Genomic DNA, 15,509 nt, shown 5'->3' with positions numbered 1-15,509 from the left:
TATTGGTTATCTATGTTAAGTCTGTGCAGTTGAATAAGCTGAACGACTTACTAGATTTATTATGGATTGTTATGAACGGATTTTAAATATATTATTATGGTACCGTGACATGATCTTGAGTCTCAGAGTCGACGGTTAGGGAGCGTATATGCAGTAGGATGCGTAGCTGGCTATGCTGGTTGTGGTGTACCCTGTTAGGCTTTGGTAGTCATGCCCACCCAGGTGCGTTTTGCATGTTGCCTTTTACTCAGGTTGAGACCCATATCATAGTCCAGCGAGAGTCCATAGTATGGATATATATATATATACACGACTTATATAGTTATTGTTGAGTTGGTTAGAGTGTATATGCGTATCGAGTCTCTGCTTGGATTGTAGTAGGTTAGAACTTGTTCGTGGGCCTGACCCACTCCTATTTTCCAAGTGTTCGTCAGTTTCAGGCTTGAGCTTGTTCGTGCTGGGCAGAGAAGATCTTCCATTCTACCGACGATGTAGGACTTCTTTCCAGATATTTGATTTGGATTTTATCTTCAGTTTACTTTCATTTCAGTTTGGTTTTTAGGGGTCCACTGGAGATGGATTCCCGAGTTGTTAACTTATGGAGGTTTTGGATTATTGAGATTTAAGTATATTTAATGTTAAAGGTTTTTATATTTAGTTTTTCTTTCAGCTTAAACTTTATTTATCAAATTCATTTTGTCATCTGTGTTCGTATTACATATTAATTGTTTGATATTTTCCTTGGGTTTGGGCTTGGGCCTGATCAACCCGTGTCTCGGATCCGAGGGGTATCACAGTTGGTATCAGAGCACTCCGGATTCAAGTGTCTCTAGGACATTTCGTATTAAGACTTCCGCGTAACGTTTTTTTTATATAGAGCTCATGTTTAGGATTCGTTGAATTCTTTTACGGTTCGTTTAAACTCGTACTGATGTCTGTTTTTCTATGTTAACAGCATGGTTAACACTGGAAGAGGACAGAACATGAACAGTCGACAGAGGAGAGCGTCACGTAGACAGCAGGAACGTCTACAACGTCGGCAAGTGGAAGAAGAGCAGCAAATGCCAGGGTTTCAAGAGGAGCAGGAAGAAGTTCAACAAGCTCAGGGTCGGGTCAGAGATCCAGAGATTCCTCCACACCTCAATGACCTTGTTGCTCGGGCTATAGAGGCTGGGGTAACAACTGCACTCTGGAACCAACCACAGGTTCAGCAGGCACCTGTACCAGCACCAGTGGTTCAGACGGATTCTTGGGGAAAGGCTAGGAGCTCTTTCACAAAGGGGAGTCCACCTGTGTTCTCAGGCTCAACCGATGCGAGAGCAGCTCACCAGTGGAAACAGGATATTAAACGTCATCTTCGTTTGGTTCAGTGCACGGAGGTTCAGAAGCAGATGCCTGCTACTTTCAAGCTAATTGGGGATGCACTACAGTGGTGGGAGTCAGTTACCACCTCAGAGGAGAGGATGACATTATCTTATGATGAGTTCAGTGTTCGCTTTGACGAGAAATATTTTCCCTATGCAGTCAGAGCAGCTATGAAGACCGAGTTTCTAAATCTGCAGCAGGGAAACATGACAGTGGCGGAGTATGAGCAGCAGTTCACATGCTTGTCTCTCTTTGCACCGGAGGAGGTGGATACAGATGAGAAGAAGCGTAACAGTTTTGTCAAGGGACTGATATGGTCTATCAAGAGAACTATTACAGGTAGTCCAGCCTATACTACCTATGCTCAGGTGGTAGACGCCGCTCTACAACAGTATCAGTTGACTGTGGACATCATACAGGCTCGTGGTGAGAAGCGGGGTGAAAAAGACTCTACTAACCAGTCAGCTGAAAAGGGGAATGGCAATGGTCACTGGCAGAATGACAAAGGCAAGTTCCAGGGACAACAGCCTTGGAAGAAGCACAAGGGTGGTTCAGATGCTCACCGGAATGGGGCATCTATGGAGAGGCAATAGAACGACGGACCACAGGTAGGACAGGGTCAGCAACAGGCTAACCGACAGAGGAGGCCATTTGGTACTTTCCAGGGTAGTTGTTACACTTGTGGAGAGTATGGTCATACCACCAGGCAGTGTCCTAAAGCAGGACAGGGATAGGGACAGAGACAATATGTGCAGCAGGGACAGAAGGCGCAAGTACCTCTACCAGCTCCACAGGTTCCACGGATTCAGGGACAGACACATCTGGCTTTACCAACACCGCCGTAGACTCAGGGATAGGCACCATAGCAGTTGCACTATGGCAGGGTGTATAACCCCATGCCACAGGATGTTCAGGCACCTCAGACTATTGAGGGTAAGTTTCCTATTCATGGTTTGCATGGACGTGTTTTATTTGATACAGGTGCTACACACTCATTTGTAGCTAGGACATTTGTTGCTTTATCTGGGATTAGGACGAGGGTATGCACTAGACCTCAGGGTATTTCTACACCATTGGGTGATACAGCTATTGTACATGAGAGTGATGGGCCTGTGACACTAGATATTGGCAGACTCAGATTTCTAGCCAATCTATTGGTCCTGGACATGCACACTTATGATGTGATACTTGGGATGGATTGGTTGTCTCACTACCATGTCCAAGTTGATTGTTTTGATAGATCTATTATTTTTACCACACCTGGTCAGGATATGTATGTAGTAGCTATGCCACGTTCTAAAGGGGGCGGTAGCACCTATTTGTTCCATGTGGAGGGGGAAAATGAGGAGGGGATTACTGTGCCATTGGATAACATACCGATTGTACAGGATTTCCCGGATGTATTTCAAGAGATTCCAGGGTTGCCACCCAGTCGAGAGATTGATTTTGTGATAGACTTAGCTCCAGGCACTGCGCCTATTGCTAGGGCACCCTATAGGATGACACCGGTGGAGATGAGAGAACTGAGGGATCAGATTCAGCAGTTACTCAGCCAGGGTTTTATTCGTAGGAGTACATCACCTTGGGGAGCACCGGTTCTGTTTGTGAAGAAAAAGGATGGTTCGCTTCGTCTGTGTATAGATTATAGGGAGTTGAACAAGGTTACGATTCGTAACAAGTATTCTTTGCCCAGGATTGATGACTTGTTTGATCAGTTAAGGGGAGCCACATACTTCTCCAAGATTGATCTGTGTTCTGGGTATCATCAGCTGAGGGTTAGGGAGCAGGATGTTCCTAAGACAACATTTCTCACGAGATATGGTTCTTATGAGTTTCGTGTTATGCCGTTTGGGACGACTAATGCACCTGCAGTATTCATGGACTTAATGAATAGAGTCTTCCGGGCTTATTTGGATCAGTTTGTTATTGTCTTTATTGATGACATCTTGATCTATTCTCGGTCGGAGGACGATCATGCTAGACATCTTCGCATAGTCTTGCAGACGCTTCGTGAGCACCAGTTATATACCAAGTTCGAGAAGTGTGAATTTTGGCAGCGGGAGGTGAAATTTCTGGGTCACGTGGTGTCAGAAAAGGGGATAGCAGTGGATCCAGCCAAGGTTTCAGCGGTGGTTGAGTGGGGACAGCCTACATCACCTACTGAGATTCGGAGTTTTCTCGGTCTGGCAGGATATTACAGGAGATTCATCCAGGGGTTCTCCAAGATAGCAGGACCACTCACTCATCTGACCAAGAAGGGTGAACAGTTCGTGTGGGATGAACACTGTCAGCGAGCTTTTGATGAGCTGAAAAGGAAGCTGACTTCTACTGTGATACCCCCGGATTTCCGGAAGCTGTAATAAATTCAACTTTAACTAGTAAGTATAAAAAATTAAAAATTTAATTTTCAACAATTAAATTACAAACCTAGTTAGTAGATAGTATATACTTACATACTCAAATGATGAGCATTGAAAAGTGTGCTTTTAAACCCCTTAAGCTTGAATATTTTAGGACCTTTATTTATCTTATTTTCCCGTTTTATACTAATTTTGTATTATTTCCCTTTTTAGATCAATAAAATTAAAACGAGCTAAAAATGGTGTCTTAAGGCCTTTTTGGAGTCAAACTAAGTCTTCGTGAGGATTTGGAACAAAAGAAAGTTGATTTGGAGCAAAAGGAGGCTAATGCTGAAAAACTGCCAAGTTAGATAGATCCAACTTTTCTGAGATCAATCGAAGAAAAGTTGGATTGATCGAAAATGTGCTGGCAGCGAGCTGTCTTATTCCCACGCGCGCCCAAAACTCCATCTACCACATAGTACGGGATTAGATATTTTTGGGGCTATATTTCTAACTTAGTGGCTAAGAAAAGGACCTTCTATATAAAAGGAAGTGACCCATTTTGTAAATAAGCTTTTTATCATTTTATTTTTACATTGTAAATTTATTTTCTCTCTCTAAAAAAGTTAGAGATTAGGGTTAGAAGAAAAGAGGGAAGTGGAGGCTCATCTCAAGAATACATCTCTAGATCTCCATATTCTCTCTCTCTAGAGCTTCAAAGAAGAAGAAGAAGACAATGGAGCCATATTTGGAGCTTACCCTTGAGGGTTTCATGACCACATCTACCTCATCCATGATTGGTTAGATCTACACTTAGGGCTTGGATGAGCCCTAAGTCTTGTGTAATCAAATCCTTGTATTTCTATTTTTGGGGATTTTTATATATTGTTGTGATTAGTGTTTTACCTTTGTGAATTTAATGAATCTTGGTATATTTCTATGATTTCTATGGTTTAATTTTTCCTATTAATTCTCTAGTTTATTTACATGTTTATGTGTTATTAAATTAGGAATTATTTCTTACATGATTCATATGGGTTAATTCTTTCTATTGATTCTCTATTTGATTACATGTTGTCTTATGTGTGATTATTTGGGAATTAATCTCTACACTAGATTCTCTATGTTGGTTGCATGTCCATGTGTGATTAATTAAGGATTTAGTGATGGCTAAACATGGGTTTTCATTGAATGGGTTTGTTAATTAATTTGATGGATTATTCTTATACTTGATGGGTTGTTCTACAATTTAATTCATGCTTGTAGGTAAGTAGACAATCTATACTTGGTTTGATATTCCATGGTTTATTATTGCAAATTTCATGATTCTCTAAATTGATGTGTGTTATAATTGTTACTAGTTTGATGGGTCATGCTTAGATTTGATGGGTTGTTCTACACTTAGTTTATTTGTTGGTTAGGTAGACAATTCATACATGAATTTGATGGTCCATGCTTAATATTGCAATTGGTAGTCGCATTTTGTTCACAACAATGTATTCCCCATTAATGGAAAACAAGTGGTTAATTACATAAGTTTAGTGGTGATTCCAACACCCTAAGACATCTCTTCATATCTCTTAAAACCCTATCTCTCAATAGTTTACTTTTCTTGCATTTTAATTAATTAAATTTTAGTTTAATTTAAACAATCAATCTCTCCTGTGCAATCTTGTGATCCACTAGAGTCGAAGTTAATTTCCAACACGTATAATCCCTTGGGATGATCCCTACTCACTCTTGATACATTAGTAGTAGTGTTGGTAGTGGTTTTTATAAATTTAAATTTGATATAAAAGGATTTTCTTAAACCACACATTCACTACATTATTTTGGCGTATAGGAACGGCCGTCGTCATCAAACACGCTCCAATTTCGTTCACAACCAGAAGAATTGCAAATATGGCTTAAAACCTTTATAGCAAACTTTTGGAGAAGTTTTGTTGACTTGCCATAAGCTTCCCACCAATTAGCTATTAAAAAAAAATTAATAATGATGTTTAGCAACTTTAGCTTCATTTTTCTATCGACTCTATTGTCAAAATAATTTTAACACTTAGCTATACTAATTTAATATATTTTACCACTTTACCTGGTCCTCGTGTACTTCTCTGTCTAATAGCAAAGGGATTACTAAAGAGGCCATCAGCTTTAGAATATAAGGACAACTCCTCAGTAATTTTATCTTGGTCTTTGACATCCGGGACTAACCTTGCAATGTATGCATACAAACCCTTTGCAATCTCTTCATCTTCTTCAATTTTCGGATTTGAATAAAAGTATTCTGGGTTCAAATAATAACCTGCTGCGTGCAAAGGGTGATGAAGTTGAACATTCCACCTCTTATCAATTATTTCAAAAATATCTGAGTATTTATCTTTTACTCCCCCAAATGATTTTGCAATGGCTTCTTTAGCCCTATCCATAGCCGCATAAATGTATCCACGGGAGGCTTTTTCTTGCCATCAACTAATCTCAAAACCGGAATAAGAGGACCGGAAACCTTAAGGCTAAAGACAATGTTGTTCCAAAAGGAAGGCATCAAAACATAAGAAGCAACTCTTTTACCGGCTTCCTCTTTCGCCCATTTACTACGATTCCATTCTTCAGAAGTAAACATCTTTCTCAAGTTATTCTTTTGCTTGTGAATACTAGATAGTGTGATGAAACATGTAGCAAATCAAGTCTTAGCAGGCCTAAGCAACTCCTTTTTGTGAGTAAAATTCCTCATAATGTTCAACAACTTTGGACGCATATAAATATAACTATTCAACTCCACTACCCTCTGCATTGTTCTAGAGATGGACGGTATTTTCCCAATGTCTTCCAACATCAAGTCTAAGCAATGAGCAGCACATGGTGTTCAATACAAATGTGGGTGTTCTTTCTCTAACATCCTCCCTATTTGAAACCAAAAAAAAAAAAAAAAAATGATATAAAGAGATGAGTAAATCAAAATTGATTTAAATTATATATTTGTAAAGAATGTAAACTCTAAAAGTTATAAACATTGAACATTCTTATCGGCATACTTATTGTTTGATTCACTATCCGTGACGACTTGGACGAAATTTGCTACTCCAATGCGGTTCACAAATTTATTAAGTAAGTCAAACATCTTTTCACCATCCTTTGAAAAAGAAGAAGTATCTATCGATTCAATAAACATGATTCCCCTTGGACTATTTACTAGGAAATTAAGCAGTGTTCTCCCTCTCTTGTCTGTCCACCCATCTGCCATTAATAAGCATCCAAATTTTGACCACTCCTCTTTATGGTCATTCATAAAAGCATTGGTATTATCCAATTCCTTCCTAAGCAAAGGAACTTTCACCTCATGATAACTAGGTGGTTTCATGCCATGACCATATTGTCAAAATGCTTCAACAACCTCGGCAAAGCTATCATACTTCACAGCATTGAATGCAATTCCTGCATTATACATCCACCTTGCAAAAGTAGCACACGCTCTTCCTCTCAACTCTTTCTTGCATGCATCATTAATGGTTGTCTGTTTTCCCCCCTCCTTTCGTTTTTGTACCACAATTTCTGGTCTGGGAGTGAAATATAAATCAATCGGTCCCTTTTGCTTTTGCTTCTTTGAGGAATTACTACTAGCACTACCTTCACTAGCTATCATTTTTCCCCAATTGCTAACTTCCATAACATCATCCTCATCCTCTCCATCAATGAAATTAATGTCATCACTAGGTAACCAATTCATTTGATCTTTTTCATCCTTTTTCTTAATCATGTACTCTTTGATTTCTTCTCTAACACTAGATGGGCATCTTGTGCATGTAGTCACATTTCTATACCCTCCAGCTAATTGTTGCTTAGCCCGATAAATACCTCCTTTTATAACTTTTGCTCAAAAGTTACAAGTGACGGCATATGTATCTTTCGGATTCTCCAAATGTGAGTAATTTCATGCCAGATCCTCTCTTGAACCATCACTAGGCATCTTTTAATGTACAAACTACAATCGAATTCAAGATAAGAAAATAATAGCATTATGTAATCAGTGTCTGCAACAAGTCTGACAAAAAAAATAAATAAATAATACAGAGCTTCAAAGCAATATTAACATTTCAATTTAAAAAAATAAATGCAGAGCTTTGACAAAATGCAAAAAGCAGATATTATTTCATGCAAAAAAACACATGGATATGATGGATGTGCTATTATTATTTTTAAGTCAAATCTAATCTAATTTTCATTAAGCATTTTGGAAAAAAAAAAAAAATCTAATTTTCATTAAGCACGAATTAAGCTTGATGATTATGAGACAAAAAAAAAAAAAAAAAAAATGAATCAGATTTTTATTCGTATTGATGAAGAATATCATGGAAATAAATCGACGATTCAATCTCTAAAATTCAATATGATAAAATATATTTACTTCAAAAATTGGGGTTGATGTAGAAAAAATGCATTATAATGTTACTGCATTTTGCTGTCATTATTACCAATTCAAAGTGTCTACTTGCATTAATCTTATTGTACCCAAAATCATGTAGAAGGTTATGTATGATGGAGAAAGATCAAATTTTGTCTTCACTTTAAAGTCCAACATCTTTCTGATACCCACATGCACAAAATTGTATATACAAAACGCAAACAATGATCTTTTTATTGCCACGTAGTATGAAATAAAGAACAGTAGTTACAGTACATAATAAACACAGACAACTAAAAAAAAAGAAAAAAGAAGAAGAACAATCCTAAATAAGGACTAAATAGGTCGGCATCTGATAGATTTGGCAACGACTCCAATTCTACAAACAAACTAAAGTTTTTCAAAATTTATAAATTTTCTTATTTATTTATGTGATTAAAATAAAAAGAAGAGCTGCAGACAGTCCAGAGTCCAGACTCGAGAAAAAAATAATAATAATAAAATAAAGATAAATAAATAAATAAAAAGAAGAAGAAAAATAAAAAAATAAAAAATCTGCCAAACTCTACTCCGCCGAGAGAGCCGAGAAAAGAAAAGAAGAAGAAGAAAAGAAAAAGAAGAAAAAAAAAAAATTTGTAGAGTCGCAGAAGAGAAGAGAAGAAGAAGCAAATCTAAGAAGAGGACGAGAGAAGAAGAAGAGAATAAGAAGAGAGGAAGGAGAAGTTAGAGAACTTACCGGCAGAGTCGCAGACGCAGATTCGGCAGATCTGACTTCCGAGACCGAGAGTCCAAATAGTCGCTGCCTCTGTCGAGTCTGTCTTTTTTCCTTTGCTTTTTGTTCTTTTTCTTTTTTCTTTTTTCTTTTTTTTTTATTTTTTATTTTTATTTTATGTTGTAACAATGTAACTTATAGGTTTTCTATTCAATTAACTAATAAAATAAAATAATATAAATAATAATAATATAACAATACACAAAAAAATAAACAAACAGAACTAAACCAATAAAAAATTGCATTTTGCAAGCAGGCGCGCCTTTGGTGTGCCTATAGCTTGGCGCCTGTTTGGTAAAGGCGCACGCCTTTTTTACTCCCTGCGCCTTAAGTCACTAAAGGTGCTGAGATGGCGCCTGGAGGAGCCTTGCGCCGAAGGCGCCTCCAGGCGCGCGCCTTCGGCGCCTTTAACTACTATGTCCATGCCTATATTTATACGCTTCTTAGATTAATAGGATGATAACATGTGTGCTCCCCTGATAATGATATAATAATAACTGAGTCGGGTCGGTTATATTGTAATAATTATCCATAAAAAATAACTATTCTTTTTATATCAATTAATAAATATTTTATTCTGATTGATTTTATTTGGTAATTTTTTAAGTTTTATAGAAACTATTTTTATAAAAATATTTTTATATCAATTAATAAATATTTTATTCTGATTGAATTTATTAGGTAATTTTTATAGTTTTATAGAAACTATTTTAAAATCAATTAATAACTATTTTTATATATATAAAAAAAAATACTAAAACACTGAAACTCATAATAAAAGCTAGTTTGTTATATGTGATAGAGTTTTAAAGAAAAAAATAGTTAATTTGTAGTATAGTTTAGGTAATTTGTGTTATAATTTTATAGAAACTCTTTAAATATATTCTTGTCTAATGTGATAGGGTTTTATTGAAAATAAAATAGGTAATTTTTTATTAAATTTTATATAAATTATTTAATTTATTTAAACATTTATATGCTTATCTAATTAGATTTTCTTTTATTAAAAAACACATAATAAAAGGTAATTTGTGATTGAGTTTTAGAAAAATTATTTTATTTTTTATATAAATTATTAATATTTTTTATAAAAATAATTCTTGTCTAGTTATATTTTATTTTATTAAAAAATTCATAATAAATAGATAAATAAGTAATTTGTGTTAGAGCTATATATAAACTCTTTAAAAAAATTATTTTATTTTCTTTAAATATAACCTTGTCTAATTAGATTTCCTTTTATTAAAAAATTCATAATAAATAAATAAATACATATTATATATGATAGAGTATAAACGAAAATAAAAGACATATATGTTATAATTTGTGATAGAGTATTAAAAAAATTATTTTATTTTCTTTGTCTAATTAGATTTTATTTTATTAAAAAACACAAAATTAATAGATAAATACAGGTTGTATGTGGCAGAGTTTTAAAGAAAATAAAAGGGATAATTCCTAAAAAATGGTGTTTTAGAGGTCAAAGGACAAATAGATGGAGTCAAATTCTAGTTTCCCAAATTAATGGAGTTTTCTCAAATGATGATGTGAACAAGAAATTTTACTATAGATTATCTTTTGATTCCCATACTGCCCATCTATATTATTACGAAATGACTGAACTACCCAACTCTTCTTCTGCTTCATTCTCGAAAATCAAATCTTCGAACATCAGTGATCAGTTTCTCCCAAGGTATGAAATCCTTGGAATTGAATGCTGAAGTACTTGTTCCGAAAACTTGAAGATCCTTTTTGTCATGATTAGGACTGCTTGATTGATCATTTTTTAGTGGGGAAACCGAGGTTTGAATATTGGATTGAAGAGTTGCCAGTTCCTCCTCATTCTGGCTAATACAATTGACATTTTGGTTCGTGGTGTCCACAGCCTTCACTGGGCATTCATTACTTGATGGTGCAATAAATTTCCGTTTCTTTGAGATTTCACCACCTGCCAGTTCTCTATTCTTCCTCAGCTGTAGAATGAAGTCATGAACTGCTAAAGGTTGGTTGGGTTAAATACTTTGGCTAAAAACATGACCAATCATTGTATTGAATGTGTAGTACTTTGCAAGCGCTTTTCTACATCATTCAGTTCGTTCTGTATATCCTCTTGTTGCTATTTCAGCTTCAGAAGTTTTTATATGAAATTTTACTGTAGGTTACGAATGGCTTTTCAGCGGCCACAAATGGAAGAGCAATTTGTCGACCATGTCAAGGAAGGAGGAGAAAACGTTGGTGGAATCGGACCAGATGGGGAGGGTTTTAGAGAGAGAATAGAGAGACTTGAGGGTTTGTCACGTCGACGTTTTGATCCACTAGCCAGGCGGCGATGGACTTCTCAGCGGCCACGAATGGCAGTGAGCAATTTGTCGACCGCGCGCGTCGAGGAAGGAGGCGGCGTCAGCGAAGTTAGACCAGTTGGGGAAGGTTTTAAAGAGAGACTTGAGGGTCTGTTAGAGACCTGGGTAGTTGGGTCATTTCGCAACAATATAGATGAGCAGTTTGGGAATCAAAAGATAATCTACAGTAAAATCCATGCCCATGTCAGTATTTGAGAAAATTCCATTAATTTGGAAAACTAAAATTTGGCTCCATCTATTTGTCATTTGACCTCCAAAACACCATTTTTTTTAATATTATTCCAAATAAAATAGAAAATTTGTCATAGAGTTTTATAAAAATTATTTTATTTTCTGTAAAAAAAATATTAATAATAAATAAAATAAATACAGGTTATATGTAATAGAGTTTTAAAGAAAACAAAATAGCTAATTTTTTGTAGAGTTTTATAGAAATTAATTTATTTTGTTTAAATATATTCTTGTCTAATAAGATTTTATTTTATTAAAAAACTCATAATAAATAGATAACGTGATAGAATTTTATAGAAAATAAAATAGCTAATTTGTGATAAATTTTATAGAAATTTTTTATTTTCTTTAAATATATTTTATTTTATTTAAAAAACTCATAATAAATAGATAAATAAGCAATATGTGTTAGAGTTTTATAAAAAATCTTTTAAAAACTATTTTAATATGAATTAATAAATATTTTCATATATTAATAATTTGTGATACCCTTCGGATCTGAGACACTGGTTGATCAGGCCCAAGCCCAAACCCGAGGGAAATATCAAACAATTAATATGTAATACGAACACAGTAAACTGATTAATTAAGCATTTCCCACCATCGCATTAAAACAAAGTTGTTTTATTTTGCATAAATCTTCTCTCAAGGATTTTAATCAAGCTTAGACCACCTTTAAACACCTCAGTATAGCCTCCAACAGAAACTAAAAATCTCAAAATCCGAGTTCCGTAGCCAAACTAATCGCAGAAAACTTAAAACTGGAAGCCGGTTAAAGAGCCTGCTCTTTCTTACTTGGAGCCAGCTCTCCTTGTCTTGGAGGCGGCTCCAAGACCCCTTAGAGCCGGTTCCATGTTCCCATGGAGCCTGCTCTTTGAAATCTTGAGCCGTCTCTTCTCTGTTCTTCATCCCTTCCACATCCGGTGTGTTTCTGTTGATCTGAATTCCATTCCTAAGGTACTTAGATGATTAAACTAGGTTCCAAGTTAATCCATAATCCACTAAATTCTTTGTTCAATTTCTAAACTCAACTAATAAATGGATTTTGCAAAAAAAATTTAATACGAGCAGTTTAAGCATTCCTGAGCATCGACTGTTGTAGTAAAACAAACTTGCAACCTAAATTAATTCTAGTGCTTCCCAACATGTTATAGAACTAATTAAAAATCATTATTCATTAGTTTACACGAATTAAATAGAGGTTACACAAGGAAGAAATTAAAACAAACAGTACACACGTTTCAACTATAATCAGTTTTAAAAACAACAAAGGTACAAGAAATCCAGTTTAATTTTAATCCTTAACAGTTCCCTGGAGTTGTGTTAGACGTGCAAAGAACACGAGCCTAAGGGAAAGAGATAGGTTTAGAACTTGCCTTTAGGTCTCAGTTTGAAACCTTGCACCGTTGCTTCCTAAATTCTCCGGCGAACTCCGACTACTGTAAGCCTTCTTCTGTTCTCTCTCTCTGCCTCCACCGACGTGTTTAAGTTCTAAAACCCTAGGTAAAACCTTAATGTATATATTTATAGGATTAAGGCTACCCTAATTCTAGTCCTAATACTAGACAGGAAACTAAGTCGGCTAAAGAAAAAAAACAAAACCCTAAGTTCAATTAACGAAAAATAGAAAAATAAAATACCATTTAATAATTAATTCAATTAACGAAAAATAGAAAAAGAAAATACAATTTAATAACTAATTAATTAATTCACAAACCACCACTAAATAAATAAAAACAAATAAAGTCACACTTAATCAACAAATTCACAACTAAATAAATAAAAACACAATTAAATAAATAAATAAACCATTAAGCAATTAATTAAGTAACATGACTGATTAAACAAATAAACCTTAAAACTATTACGCAAATAAGCAATGGTTTAGTATGCTTATTTGGCCCTAAGTAGGTTTACAGTTTGGATGGGAGGAGCTGCAAGATGTTTAAGCTTTGGTATTAAAATTCTTAGTGATGTTTTGCAGTTAGTCATGTTCCAGAATTACTAAAAATAAACCTGTGAACATTTATTTTCTGTTACGATTGGTTAGATTTAATTGGTTTACATGTATAACTTGTAATATCAATTAGTGGACATTTCAGAGTAGTATGGATTAAGCTTGTTAATTGACAATTATTTTATCATGCTTAATATGGAACAATTGATATTTGTACTTAATGTTTTATTGTCAATTGTGGAATGTATGGATTGGTTGATTTTTATTTATTCTATTAACTACCGGATGGATTGGATTGTATGCACCGATATGGGACGGTGACATACTAGGTTTGGATTGGCTCAAAATTGCTATATCCTACTTATACGGAATAAGGGAATGGATTAAAAATAAATCCTACTTATATTTAGGCTAAGTCAAAGAAGCTGCACAAGCTGAATGACTAGCTGGATTATTGGTTATCTATGTTAAGTCTGTGCAGTTAAATAATCTGAACGACTTACTAGATTTATTATGGATTGTTATGAACGGATTTTAAATATATTATTATGGTACCGTGACATGAGCTTGAATCTCAGAGTCGACGGTTAAGGAGCGTATATGCAGTAGGATGCGTAGCTGGCTATGCTGGTTGTGGTGTACCATGTTGGGCTTAGGTAGTCATGCCCACTCAGGTGCGTTTTGCATGTTACCTTCTACTCAGGTTGAGACCCATATCATAGTCTAGTGAGAGTCCATAGTATGGATATATATATATATATATATATATATATATATATATATATATATATATATATATACACACACACACACATATACATACACGACTTATATAATTATTGTTGAGTTGGTTAGAGTGTATATGCGTATCGAGTCTCTGCTTGGATTGTAGTAGGTTAGAACTTGTTCGTGGGCCTGACCCACTCCTATTTTCCAGGTGTACGTCAGTTCGAGGCTTGAGCTTGTTCGTGCTGGGCAGAGAAGATCTTCCATTCTACCGACGATATAGGACTTCTTTCCAGATATTTGATTTGGATTTTATCTTCAGTTTACTTTCATTTCAGTTTGGTTTTTAGGGGTCCACTGGAGATGGATTCCCGAGTTGTTAACTTATGGAGGTTTTGGATTATTGAGATTTGAGTATATTTAATATTAAAGGTTTTTATATTTAGTTTTCTTTCAGCTTAAACTTTATTTATCAAATTCATTTTGTCATCTGTGTTCGTATTAATACTTAATTGTTTGATATTTCCCTCAGGTTTGGGCCTGGGTCTGATCAACCCGTGTCTCGGATCCGAGGGGTATCACATAATTCTTGCCTAATTAGAATTTGTGGTAGAGTTTTAAAAAATTATTTTATTTTTTATATCAATTAAAAAATATTTTTTATATTAATAATTGTTGTCTAATTATATTTTCTTTTATTAAAAAACTCAAAATAAATAAATAAATAGGTAATTTGTGTTAGAGTTTAATAATTTTTTTTAAAAAACTCTATTCATATCAATAAATCAATATTTTTATATTAATAATTCTCGTCTAATAAGATTTCATTTTATTAAAAAAACTTATACTCAATAGATAAATAGGCAATTTGTGTCGAGTTTTATATAAACTCTTTTGAAACCTCTTTTTAAATCAATCAATAAATAATTTTTTATATTAATAATACTTGTCTAACTAGATTTTCTATATTTAAAATACTTATAATAAATAGATAAATAGGTAATTTGTGTTTGTGTTAGAGTTTTATAGAAACTCTTTAAATATATCTTTATCTAGTGCGATAGAGTTTTATTGATACTAAAATAGGTAATTTGTAATAGAATTTTATAAAAATTATTTTATTTCCTTTAAATATATCATTGTCTAATTAGATTTCATTTTATTCAGAAACTTATAATAAAATCTAATTTGTGGTAGAATTTTAGATAAATTATTGTACTTTATATATCAATTAATAAATATTTTTTATATTAATTATTCTTGTCTAATTAAATTTTTTTTGTTAAAAATTAATAATAAATAGATAAATAGGTAATTTGTGTTAGAGTTTTATAGAAAGTTTTATAAAACCTCTTTT

This window comes from Cornus florida, unplaced genomic scaffold, assembly GCF_030987335.1.
Source record: "Cornus florida cultivar Cherokee Brave unplaced genomic scaffold, ASM3098733v1 CherokeeBrave_3.0.0_Hap2_Chr05, whole genome shotgun sequence".
In the NCBI taxonomy this organism is placed as follows: Eukaryota; Viridiplantae; Streptophyta; class Magnoliopsida; order Cornales; family Cornaceae; genus Cornus; species Cornus florida.
Note: the sequence above shows the minus strand (reverse complement) of the source record.